Here is an 11734-nt window from a genome sequence, read left to right as displayed (position 1 = left end):
GTTTATTAATGTCGTCGACTTTACGGTTGCAGTCCGACGTTGATTATACATCGCAGCGACGTATATATACGTATAGCCGTATTTTTGCCGTGAATATATGTATATTCGACGAATCACTGCCCACTGGGTCTTGACTGGGTGTTCTGTACTGCTTCGTTATTTCGTTCAGATTACCTATGTGGTGTACAGAAAAAACCCGACTGCGTGGTATAATTTTCAGGTTCGGCACCATCAGCACCTGCAAACACCTGCAAACACCTCAGCTGACCACAATGTGATTTGAACATGCAATCTTTTGATCTGAAATCGGACACGCTACCGTTGCACCACGAGGTCACACACAACAAGTACTTCTAATTTCCCCAAAGAGAAAAATCAGAGTCCCTGAAAAAGATTTTTTTCATTCTCTCCTGTGAGGAGCGCCGCTCTTCCAACGAAGGTCTCTTCTTCCCAGACCACAGATTATTCTTCCCGCCTGGCTCTCTCGCAGAGAGCAGACACACCGTCTCCACTAATGTGTTTACTACATCTATAGATCTGACCACCTACAGCCCCGATATTCCTGGACAGGATACTTACCACCAGCCTCGTGAACTTCTCATCTTTACCTCTCCCAGGAGGAGCACAATTAACACAGAATCCTCTCTCCATTTAGCAAATAACACAAACCACTGTTTACCTGGCATGACTCCACTGATTATGTCATTTTACATGGCCTGAACCAGGAAAGAGATTGGAAGTCAAGAAGTTATGGTGTTGTTTTAATGCTTGCCTACTCTTTTAATTTTTCGGTCAAATCTTTTATTTGGGAGTACTTTCAATTGATGTTAATCCTTGTCCCGATGCACGATTCTGGGCCATGGTGCATCTTGAATAATGTTCTTATAGGCTTCAGTTTGGAAAAGTGCGCTCTTCAGAAGCTACCGAAACCGCTAATGGTTACATAACACTTAATGCAAAAGCAACGTTTGGGTTTGAAAAAGAATATTACTTGCTATGAATACAAACACTGTTACAGGAGGCGTGTTAGGGCTATTTTAGCTTAGATCATCAATTCGTCTTACATTTCTTCTACATCTATATCAACAGCGTATTCGGTACTGAGCGCTAAAGGCAGGTCCTGGCAATACAATCTTCTTTAGAAAACATTTTTAAAACTATTTCCACTACCATCCCTAAAGTAAAAGATACCGATTGCACGCAACTAATAAAATCTCATTTCCAGGGACGGTGTAGCTAGATGCAAATTACAATCGAAAATGTATCAGCTTTAAAATTTTCTTTTGGATCCACAGGGCGATCAACATGAGCCTCAAAATATACCTGTGTTTGATTGTACAGCATAGATTGTACAGCATTTATTTTTATATTTATGTTAAAATTAAGGTAAATATATCAAAATATCAGCATCCAACTTCACAGTGCTAACGTAACAATGCTTGTCAAATTCTCAAACAAATCCGCGTTGTATTTCTAAACTATTTTAGCAGAGGACGCAACAGGAGTATAAATGATATCTCCCGCCAGCCCTTCAAAGATACTTTTCCATGGGTGAATATGGTTTTCTGGGGAGTTGCGGTGTGGATCACTATTGGACTTCCCTGGTCTCAAGTGTTGTTGTTGGACACGGGCAAAAGACTCGCATTTTCTGCAAATATAAAGAGGGTTAAGTTTTCGGCTTTTGCGGAGACAGTGTTTACATTGACAATAATAAGGAGATTGTCCCTGGGTGGGTTTGAACCACCAGCCTTTCAGTTAACAACTAAACGCGCTCACCGATTGCACCACAGAGACTGATGAGAGAGGCTTTTCTCCATTCGCACCTTTCCGGTCAAAAAATAAACATTGCTTGCATTTTCTTGCCAGTCGGCAATATTCCTTCTGCTCTGATAGCCAAGAATTAAATTTCATTTCTCACAAGCTGTATGAATTTCTTGAAAAACAAGTTGTTGCAGAAAGGAAATGCATTCATGCATTAAACTAAATCAAGCCCTATGCAGCTGTCCAAAATGGTACTTTCTGCACAAAAAGACAGGAAGAAAGGCCCAGCTGGGATGTGGAGCCAGGATCTCCAGTTAACAAGACAGGTACTTAAACCAACTAAGTTACAGCGCCGGCAGAATTCTCCTCTTTTACAGCCACTTGGACACACCACTCTGAGCCATCTGCGTTCAGTAAGCACCGAGTCTGCTGGCTGAGCAAGCTGCCTCCATTACACGCAACAGGAGCCCTGACTGTAAGAGAAACGAAGAGAAATGGCTTTTATTGGGCACTTTTCACGTCCAATACGCTTGACATCTCCCAAAGGCGACATAGTTCATTTACGACACTTTTCCTTTCTTTCTTCTTTCTGTAGTCCTTGATGAATCAAAACAAGAAATCATGTAAGGGAAAATTTATTTTCTCATGGAGAAAACATGCACCAGGAAATGTTGTGTTTAGAAGAAGTGAGTTAACATGAAAAGTGACCTAATTAACGGAGCAAATGCTCACCTAGCAAGATCTGCTTTACTACAAGAGAGAAGTAGAGTGAAAGACGTGATCATTTCATGCCGTTGTGGAACAAAACGCTTTTTTCTTGGAATTCTAAATCAATTAGAAATTCAGAGCGACACATAAAGGCTTGTCTATGTAGTGTGCTCTCTGAAGGCACCAGTTCTGTAGGGTTTGAGCATTTACTGGGACAATTATTAATTGTAGCAGTAAATCACAAAATTGATTCTTTTGATGGCTTTAGAATCCAACCATGCAATATAACTCAAACAACGCACACACACAGGTACTAATACACGAGGATACATTTATTAATACATAGAATATGCATATAAACCTAACAGATCTTATCGAGAGGGTTATCAGAATACAAAAGGTATATATTCAGTCAGTTACGAAGAGTTACATATATCAAGAGGACATACGTTCAGTATATCATTCATTTAGACCGTTTCGTAAATGAACTTGGTTATAACTTCTACATTAGATACTCAAAACAAGTACATAACTCTTAGGAATTAAATTGATATGAATTGGTTGGGATAGCAATTGAATTCTTGAGCTGTAATGCATTGAAGTTGAATACTCATCCAATCTCTGGGGATTCAGATCTCCTGCGGGCACAAAGAAACAGTTGCAGGTTGTTGCTGTCCAATCCGCGCTCTCTGGCTCCATGCCAGGCTGTGCTGTGCGGCTTGCGACGGTGCGCTGCTGATGCTCACTGACCGGCTAGTTAGTGTTGGCTTTAACTAGCAGAGTTTGTGCACAGGAGAAAAGATGACTGTGGGTCCCAGCAAGTCAGGAAGAGGACCGGTTCGTTCCTGATGAAGCGCTAGTTCTGAATAGTGATTCAACTGTCCACAGTTCCGACCTGTTCACGAGGCTTGCTGCTGATGCTAACCTCGGGTGGATCCTCTGGTTACTCTCTGGCAACCTCCGCTCGAGACTCTTAGAACAAAGCAAAGTTCTGGCACTTGGACAGACTGGCCATTCCATGGTTGTCCGGGCTGAGTCTCAGGATGGTCAGGAGGCGCGCTGCGAGAATGTCCTGCCCTTGGGAGCCTTCTGCTCCTGGGCTGTCCTGCCCTGGAATTCTCCTTTGAATTCCCTTTAGAAAAGTCCACAGAATTCTCTCAGGCCCTCTGTGTTGCCTGTTTTTACCTGGAGGAACTTCAGCTCGTTCATTGGCTGAAAGTTCCATGGGCATCAGAGTCCCACGTGGGTTACTCGGCCCTACCAGTCCCTGATTGGTTGATCAAGGTGAGATATGAGTCATTTACTCCTGACACCTAGGAATGCAGTCCAGATGTCCATCTGGCACTCCCTAGACAGATAGGTGCCAATGGATGACCATTGATCATGATAGCCAGGCTTAGCTAAGTGCATCCCCCTTTGGGAGCTGTCCCTTATCAAAAGAAAACATCTTTAAATCAGCCTGCATGAATAGTTTCTGATGAACAGAGAGTTGGGGCCTCATTCAATTCAATTCAATTCAATTCAACTTTATTGTCATTAAACTTACACAGGTGCATAGTATAATGAAAAGTGTTTCTCATTAGTCACTCAGGTGCAGTATATAAATAGGACAGAAGATGAGACAATAGACAGTTACACAATAGCAATAACAGTAACAACATGTAATAACATAACATAAATAACATGTAATCGAAAACTGTGCAAAATTCCGCAAACAGAGAAAATTTAACAGGACAAAAACAGTGCAAGGTAATTCTTGGAACAGTGCAAAAAAAAAAAAAATTCATTTTTCCCTCATTTGGGAAAGACCCGCAACACTTAATTCTGTCTTATTAACAAGCATTGCCGCTACATCTGCTTAAAAGTGATGATTTTTTAAAACTGACAAAAATGTAGAAAACACGTTTCTCACTCAGAAATTTAAGATGGGGGTGGGGTATTACTAGTAGCGGCGCTGGACTCTCCATGGTGCAATTCATTTACGTGACGGGCTAGTGGTTTAATGGATAACGCGTCTGATTTCGGTTTATAAGATTGTCGATTCGACTTCTACCAGGGTTGTGTGATTTAAATCAGGCTCCTCAGAAATAGATGTCTGTTATGTAAATGAACCGCACCTGAAAGCAAACGTTGGGTCTGGGTTCCTTTCTTTCCTGCATGAAATAGCAAATCGTTACAAAAAAAAACACCAACTAATTTCCAATAGCGTTAGTCATTTAAGTAAACATGAATATACTGTAAGGTCTTGGTACATGGGAGTGGATTTCAACCACAATTAAAAAAGGGCAAATTATAATTAAAGGCTTCAGACACTTTTTCATACAAAAGTGACCAAACATTCCCTAACTTTCAGGTTTGCTTGAACTTGTAATAAAAGAGAGGTCTGAAACTTCCATTCTCTGATGTTACTGTCTCTAAAGTCGGATGTGATGTTTCGCGGATGTGCAGTGTGCCTTTTCTCTTGTGGTGTTCAAGATGATTCGCAGCATAAGCTCCTGACTACGTGTTCTGTACTGCTCTTTTATTTCGTTCAGATTACCTATGTGGTGTACAGATAAAACTTAACCACAGGGTGTAATTTCTGGGTTCAGCACCAGCAGAACCTGCAATCACATCAGCTGACCTCGACGTGATTTGAACACACAACCTTCTAATCTGGAGTCAGACACACCACCGTTGCACCACGAGGTCACCCGTGATAAATGATTTTAATTCCCCCAAAGAGAAAAATCAGCATCCCTGAAAAAGATTTTGTTTTAATTTTGTCCTGTGAGGAGCGCTGCTCTTCCAAAGAGGGGTCTCTTCTTCCCAGACCACGGATTATTCTTCCTGTCCAGCTCTCCCGCAGAGAGAAGACACACCATCTCCACTAATGTTTTCACTACATCTATAGATCTGATCGCCTACAACCCCGATATTCCTGAACAGGATATTTACCACCAGCCTCATGAACTTCTCATCTTTACCTCTCCCAGGAGGAGCACAATTAATCCAGAATCCTCTTTAGCAAATAACACAAACCACTGTTTACCTGTCAAGACAGAAAACCAGGCTGCTCCAGGTGAGGCTTAAACTCACAATCTCGGCATGACTCCACTGATTATGTCATTTTACATGGCCTGAACCAGGAAGAAGATTGGAAGTCGAGACGTTATGGTGTTGTTTTATTACTTTCCTGCTCTTTTAATATTCAGGTTAAATCTTTTATTTGGGAGTTCTTTCAATTGATATTAATCCTAGTCCCAATGAACGATTCTGGGCCATGGTGCATCTTGAATAATGTTCTTATAGGTTTCAGTTTGGAAAACAACTCAGTAGCAGACTATGCGGAACAAGCAAACACATTAGAACTGTTGTGAATGCAGTGGAAATAATTTAGTCACTAAATAAGAAGCTTATGCACCACTCACTTGAGAATTGTTATATTTAACAAAAATTGCTTTCCAGACACCACAACTATTCACAATAATTTTATCAATACATGTCTGAATGAAAAGTGTATTTTTTTAATAATTAACTTTAATGTCCATCTTTATTAGTAGATGTATTACATGTACAGCCTTTAATATGCGATAGTGAATTTTCAGGTATCCTGGGGAGGGAAGAAAACTGAAATAAAGGAAATATATATTTAAAGGGGTGTGTTCTGTCATATCTGGGCATTTGAATAGATTTGTTTTATAAGTTATTGTGATTTCACTCTATACTTGTGTTCCTCAGGAGAAAGTCATTACATTGATGATTTGAGGGTATAGATAATATGTTGTGCTGTATGAGTAAATGTAAGGATATGTTGAAAAAAACATATTGTCACCTTTGTGAACGTCATTATTAGATACCTGTTGATCGTTTAGCGACCTAGGCTTCCCTCTGGACTCTGCACTGAGTTGAAAGCTACGGGAGCTCCTCACTGCTTGTCCTGTATTGTTACCTGTGCACTCGTCTACATTATCTACGTGCAGCACAGCACCAAGAACACCATAAACTTTGTGACAGAAAGTGCTTAAGAGCATGAAAAATATTGAACATTTTAAACATTCATAGAACAACTTGAAAAACTGAGGGACAAAAGACCATCTATTTTGCAGGTTCACAGTAGTTGCAAGAAAATCAGTTGCCTGACTAGAGACCTAGAGATAAAACGTTCGATATTCTACTGACTGGGCTATTCCTGTCTACTCAGTTTCTCTCTGAAACAACATTTTTCATGAAATTTGCAAAATTTGAAATACAAAACTTGCTTAAAAGTGCAGATTATTTTTTACCCAAAACTGCAAATGGAGAAAACCAACTCCTTGGAGTCTCTGTGGTACAATTGCTTAGTGCGGCCAGTTTGGGACTAAAATGATAGTAAGGTGATGGTTCAAGTGCATCCAGGCCACACCTTTCTCACTGTTCCAATGTGAACATCATCTATGGAAAAAATGGCATAAAATGTTTAACAGATTATTGACCTTATTGATACCGACGTCTTACCACTTGGCCACCACGCCTGCAGTTCCACTTACTTTCCCATCAAGGCTAGCACATTTTTTAAAATACAAAAAAGTTAAATCTTTGAGCACAAATTGGCATGGTAGGAGGAATAAAACAAATATGACTGTTCAAATTAATTCTATTGAAACTGATTTAATCGCGCAGAATCTACAACAACAAAACCATGATTCTTAACAAGGAGATTCCAACTCACGCCCTCGAAGAGACGGCGCTTTAATCCAGCTCCTTAGAGCGCTCGGCCGGGTTACCCTTGATAGCAGCTTTTCAGCACTTGTAGTCTGACTTTGTGGTGTTATGCTGCATGTAAGAGACTGCACCTCCTTTTTCTGAGATGCTTTCTCTCACTTGGTGAAATATTCACTTCTTTGGCCCTCTGAATATAGTTCTTCTGTTAAGCAGGCTTCAGAGTCTGCGTATAGCGCCCATGTAGAGATTTTATTTTTACAGGAAGACGCATTCCGAAACGTATCTCTGTAGTTTTAGAAAAGCTTTGAACAGCGCACAAACAGTATTCTAATTTCACACGGCATATCAGTGCAGCAATCGTACTCGATTTGACTGTGATTCTGAAATACTTCTAGTAAACATATTCAGGTTTCCTTGAACCTTTAATAAAAAAAATTACTTTGCGATGTTCCGCAGATGTGCAGTGCGCCTTTCCTCTTTTCGTATTCAAGAGTACTCACTGCGGGAGCTCCTCACTGCGTGTCCTTTACTCTACTGTGATTTCTTTTAATTTATCTACGTGGAGTGTGGTGAGAAGATCACCTTGAACATTTTCGGTTTGTGAAAGGAAACACTAAAGAAAATACAAGTGATGAACATATAAAATAACCACAGTACAGCTAGAAGAGGGAAAGATAAAAGACGATTTAGAATGACATTCACAATAGATTGAAGAAAAGCACAAACAGGGACTCGAACCCTGGACCCTCAGATTAAATGTCTGATGCGCTACCAACTGAGCTATCTGGGCTCTAAAAAAAAAAAAAGACTGCCGGGATCCTCGCAAATCACATGTCTCTTCTTGTGCCGAAGTGCAGTCATACCTGGCCCATCTGGAATGACCACTGACAGACTTTATCCAGAAGCGACGGCACCACTCCCAGTAGAATGAGAGAGAAATACAGAACGACACGAGGAGTCAAGGGGCTCCCACAATTCATCTTTCCTCACATTACTGATTTTTTCACTAACATTTTGACCTTTTCACAATCAGATTTTTTCACATTTAATAAGATCTTTTAATCAACAACATTTAAGAAAGAAAACAAATGGAACATTTTTTGGAACAATAATAAAAAAAACTTTCAATGTCTTGGTTGTATAAGTGTGCACACCCTTTATAAAGGGGGTAGCAACTGTGCTGAAATTTCACCAGTCACATTCCAGATCATGTACAAAGGTTATTTTGCCAGATTGTATTGATTGTTATTAGTCCTATTTAATATCAGCTGATCACATATAACTAACCAATCTCGGAGAATGTACGTTCATACTGCAGAGCTGAACCTAAAGAGAAATCTGGCTGCTGATTGTCACCAAAGAATGTCCTTACAAATTATCTGCTGAGTTGTTTTATGTATTCGGCCACCTATTTCCTTCTTAATTTGCAGTGAGCACAATTCTTTCCGTTTCTTCTCTTGTATTTTCCTTGCTATTTTACTGTCCCTTTCCCCCATGTGGAGATGGATCCACAACCGAAACCCTGTTTGCAGCCTGTGTTTCTGCAGCGTCAGTCTGTATGAGGAGAGGGTGTTAAACAGCTTCAGTGGCGCAATCGGTCAGCGCGCGGTGCTTATACAGCAATGCACAGCAAAGTCATGCTGAGGTTGTGAGTTTGAGCCTCAACTGGAGCAGTGTGGCCTGTGTATTTAGCTACTTGTTAAGGATTCGGCCAGTGAAACTGAAACCAAGTAATGAACCCACTTGCAGGAGCCGATAGAGACAAGTCGTGATCCAAATACCGTAGACGAAGGAGAGAGCCGAGAGTCCAGGGGAAGCCAGAGATCCAAACTGAGAGAGAGCAACCAAAGCTGAGCCATAATTCAAAAAACATAGTAAAAGGGGAGAAACCAAAGTCGGAACCTGAACAGTACGAAGAGGTAGAAGGCGTAGCGCAACTAAGTAACTCGAAAGGTAAACCAATACTGACCGAGGAAGTAGGGAAAGACTAGTGCTTAAATATAAAATGAGACGGAGGTGTGGTGGTGAAAGCGTACACTAACAGGTAGACTAATGAACTAAGACTCCGCCTTCTTCTGCCTCTTTCGTTGCTGGGAGGCAGGGATCGTAACACATGGTTATAGTGTTACTACTGCTACTACAGCTACTACTACTGCTGCCACTGATACAACTGCAACTAATAAAATTTTACAGCTACTCCTACTGCTACTACTAATGTTTCTAAAGCTACTGTTTCTAAAGCTACTTTATGTTTCTAAAGTTACTGCTCCTAATACTGCTGCCACTGACACAACTGCTACTACCACTACTACCATTACTACTACGACCATGACTTCAGATTCTAATACTAATTCTGATACTAATACTCCTGCTACTATTACTGCTGTCATTACTACTAATAGTGATAAAAACAGAGCACTCACAGCTCTGTAGACATTGGTCTGGACTCTAGAAAGTGATTCGATTTGCAAGCAGCTCTGGACCTCAACACCTGTTGATGGGTCACTTCTATCAGACACAACATTGGAGCCCAAGCCCACCTACAAACACATTCACACACACTGAGAGATACAGTATACACCTACACACTCACACACATTCACACACACAGACACTACACATACTGACTAACACCATACACATTTATACACACAATCAGACACATACATGCACAAATACAAACTAGCACACATTGACAGACACACACATACTGTAGACACTACACTAAGAGATACACACGCACACACTGATACGCACATTTACAGAATCACACATAGACAGTACACATACTCACAGACACAAACTCACATACTGACGGACACCACATACACTCTTACCTACAGTTACACTATTACAAACACTAACAAAAATACCACTAATATTACAACAGTAACACTATCACTATGACTAACACTATCATTATTACTAACAATAACACAAAGTTACTACTACACTACTAATACTAATAATAACAGTAATAATATCACTAAAACTAACATGACTACTAGTGTAAATAGTCTAACTGTAAATCTATAATAAGCACTAATATTAACATGAATACTAGCATTAATATTAAAACTACCAGTTGTACTCTCACTAATATTAACATGAATACACTAGTATTAGTATTAGTAGCTGTCCGTGACGTCACACCGCTCTTTGTGATGAAGGCGAGACACCTAGCTGGGCACAGTGACTTGGTGCGTGTCGCCGTGGTTACCAAACTTATGATTTGTAAACAAATGGAAAATGCATTTAAACTGTTACTAATTTATCAACTTGGAATATAACTATCTAGCTCTAGGATTAAATTCCTAAATAATAATTTGAATAACCATTCTTTAATTTTGGATTGAACATTATTAACACTAAACGCACTATGGTACTGTAATTGATCGATACAGGCGGTATTGACCGTTTTCTAGATATTTAAAACAGGGTCAAGAACGGGAAAAGAATCAGTACTCACCAATCGGTGAAGTTAATCGTTAATTCTACGGTTCTTCAGCTGAATTTATAGGTTGTCGATAGATAAGTGATCAATAACTCTCCACCGCAGTCTCGCTCTCTGATCCCGGCGCTCTGGCTGGTGTCTCTGACGTCACAGTGCTCTTTCTGACATATATAACATCTCCAAAAAAAAAAACACACCGGGCTTTGAAGAGAGGCGATTCATAACAGCTGGAGGAGGTGTAATATTTGTGTGCGTCAGCAGTGAAACTGCATGTTGATTGATGGAGGGCTGAGTGGGGAATAACGGTTGCTCAGGGTCACAGGTCATAGTGAATTTAGGAGCTAACTGGTTCGGAGTTACAGGTTAAATAATAAAGAGTTTCTTCGAGTGTCACATCTTCGTCCTGGGTTCTTAATTTTTACACTATACGTGTACGAGAAACAAGACAGTGTGTGTGTGCCCTTGTGATTCTGGGAGACAGATCGAACCTGGGCTAAAAGAGAGGGGGCTTAGCCCTCTTCCATTCGCAAGTTCAAAGTTGTACAACCCATTTGTATCTGCTAGGCGGCGCAGTCGTCGTGCACAAAGAACGCTTTGAAAAGCGTCAAAAGCAAGTCATTCCGAGTTGGTCGTTTGTGTTTTCGAAATGCTGAATTGCTGCGAAATGCTGAAATGATCTCACGGCTCCTCGGTTGTCATTTCTGCTCCGTAAAGGAATCACAGCACGCGTCGCCTTCCAGCACGCTGGGTCGGGACACGATGCCGGGGATCGGAGAGTGCAATGTCTTCCTCGTTAGTATAGTGGCAAGTATCCCCGCCTGTCACGCGGGAGTCCAGGGTTCAATTCCCTGACGGGGAGTAGAAAGCTTTTCTTTTACCTCCTTAGAGAAAGGACTGCCTTTCACTTCTCTGTTTTCTTTCACAGCGCAGTGCACCTTTTCATTGCTCTCGCTTTCAGAGCCTCCGCACGGCACACGACTCGACATCAGGAAGCACATTGAAGTGAAAGCAGGAAGCGCTGCGACATGCACTGTGCAGATCCCGCCACACTAAGAGGTGAGTGGGTCTGTTCGATGCACAAAGAACGCTTTGAAAGCATCAAAGGCAAATCATTCCGAGTTGGTCGTT

This window comes from Atractosteus spatula, chromosome 10 (genome assembly GCF_055471065.1).
Source record: "Atractosteus spatula isolate fAtrSpa1 chromosome 10, fAtrSpa1.hap1, whole genome shotgun sequence".
Lineage (NCBI taxonomy): Eukaryota > Metazoa > Chordata > Actinopteri > Semionotiformes > Lepisosteidae > Atractosteus > Atractosteus spatula.
This window is presented reverse-complemented; position numbering follows the sequence as displayed.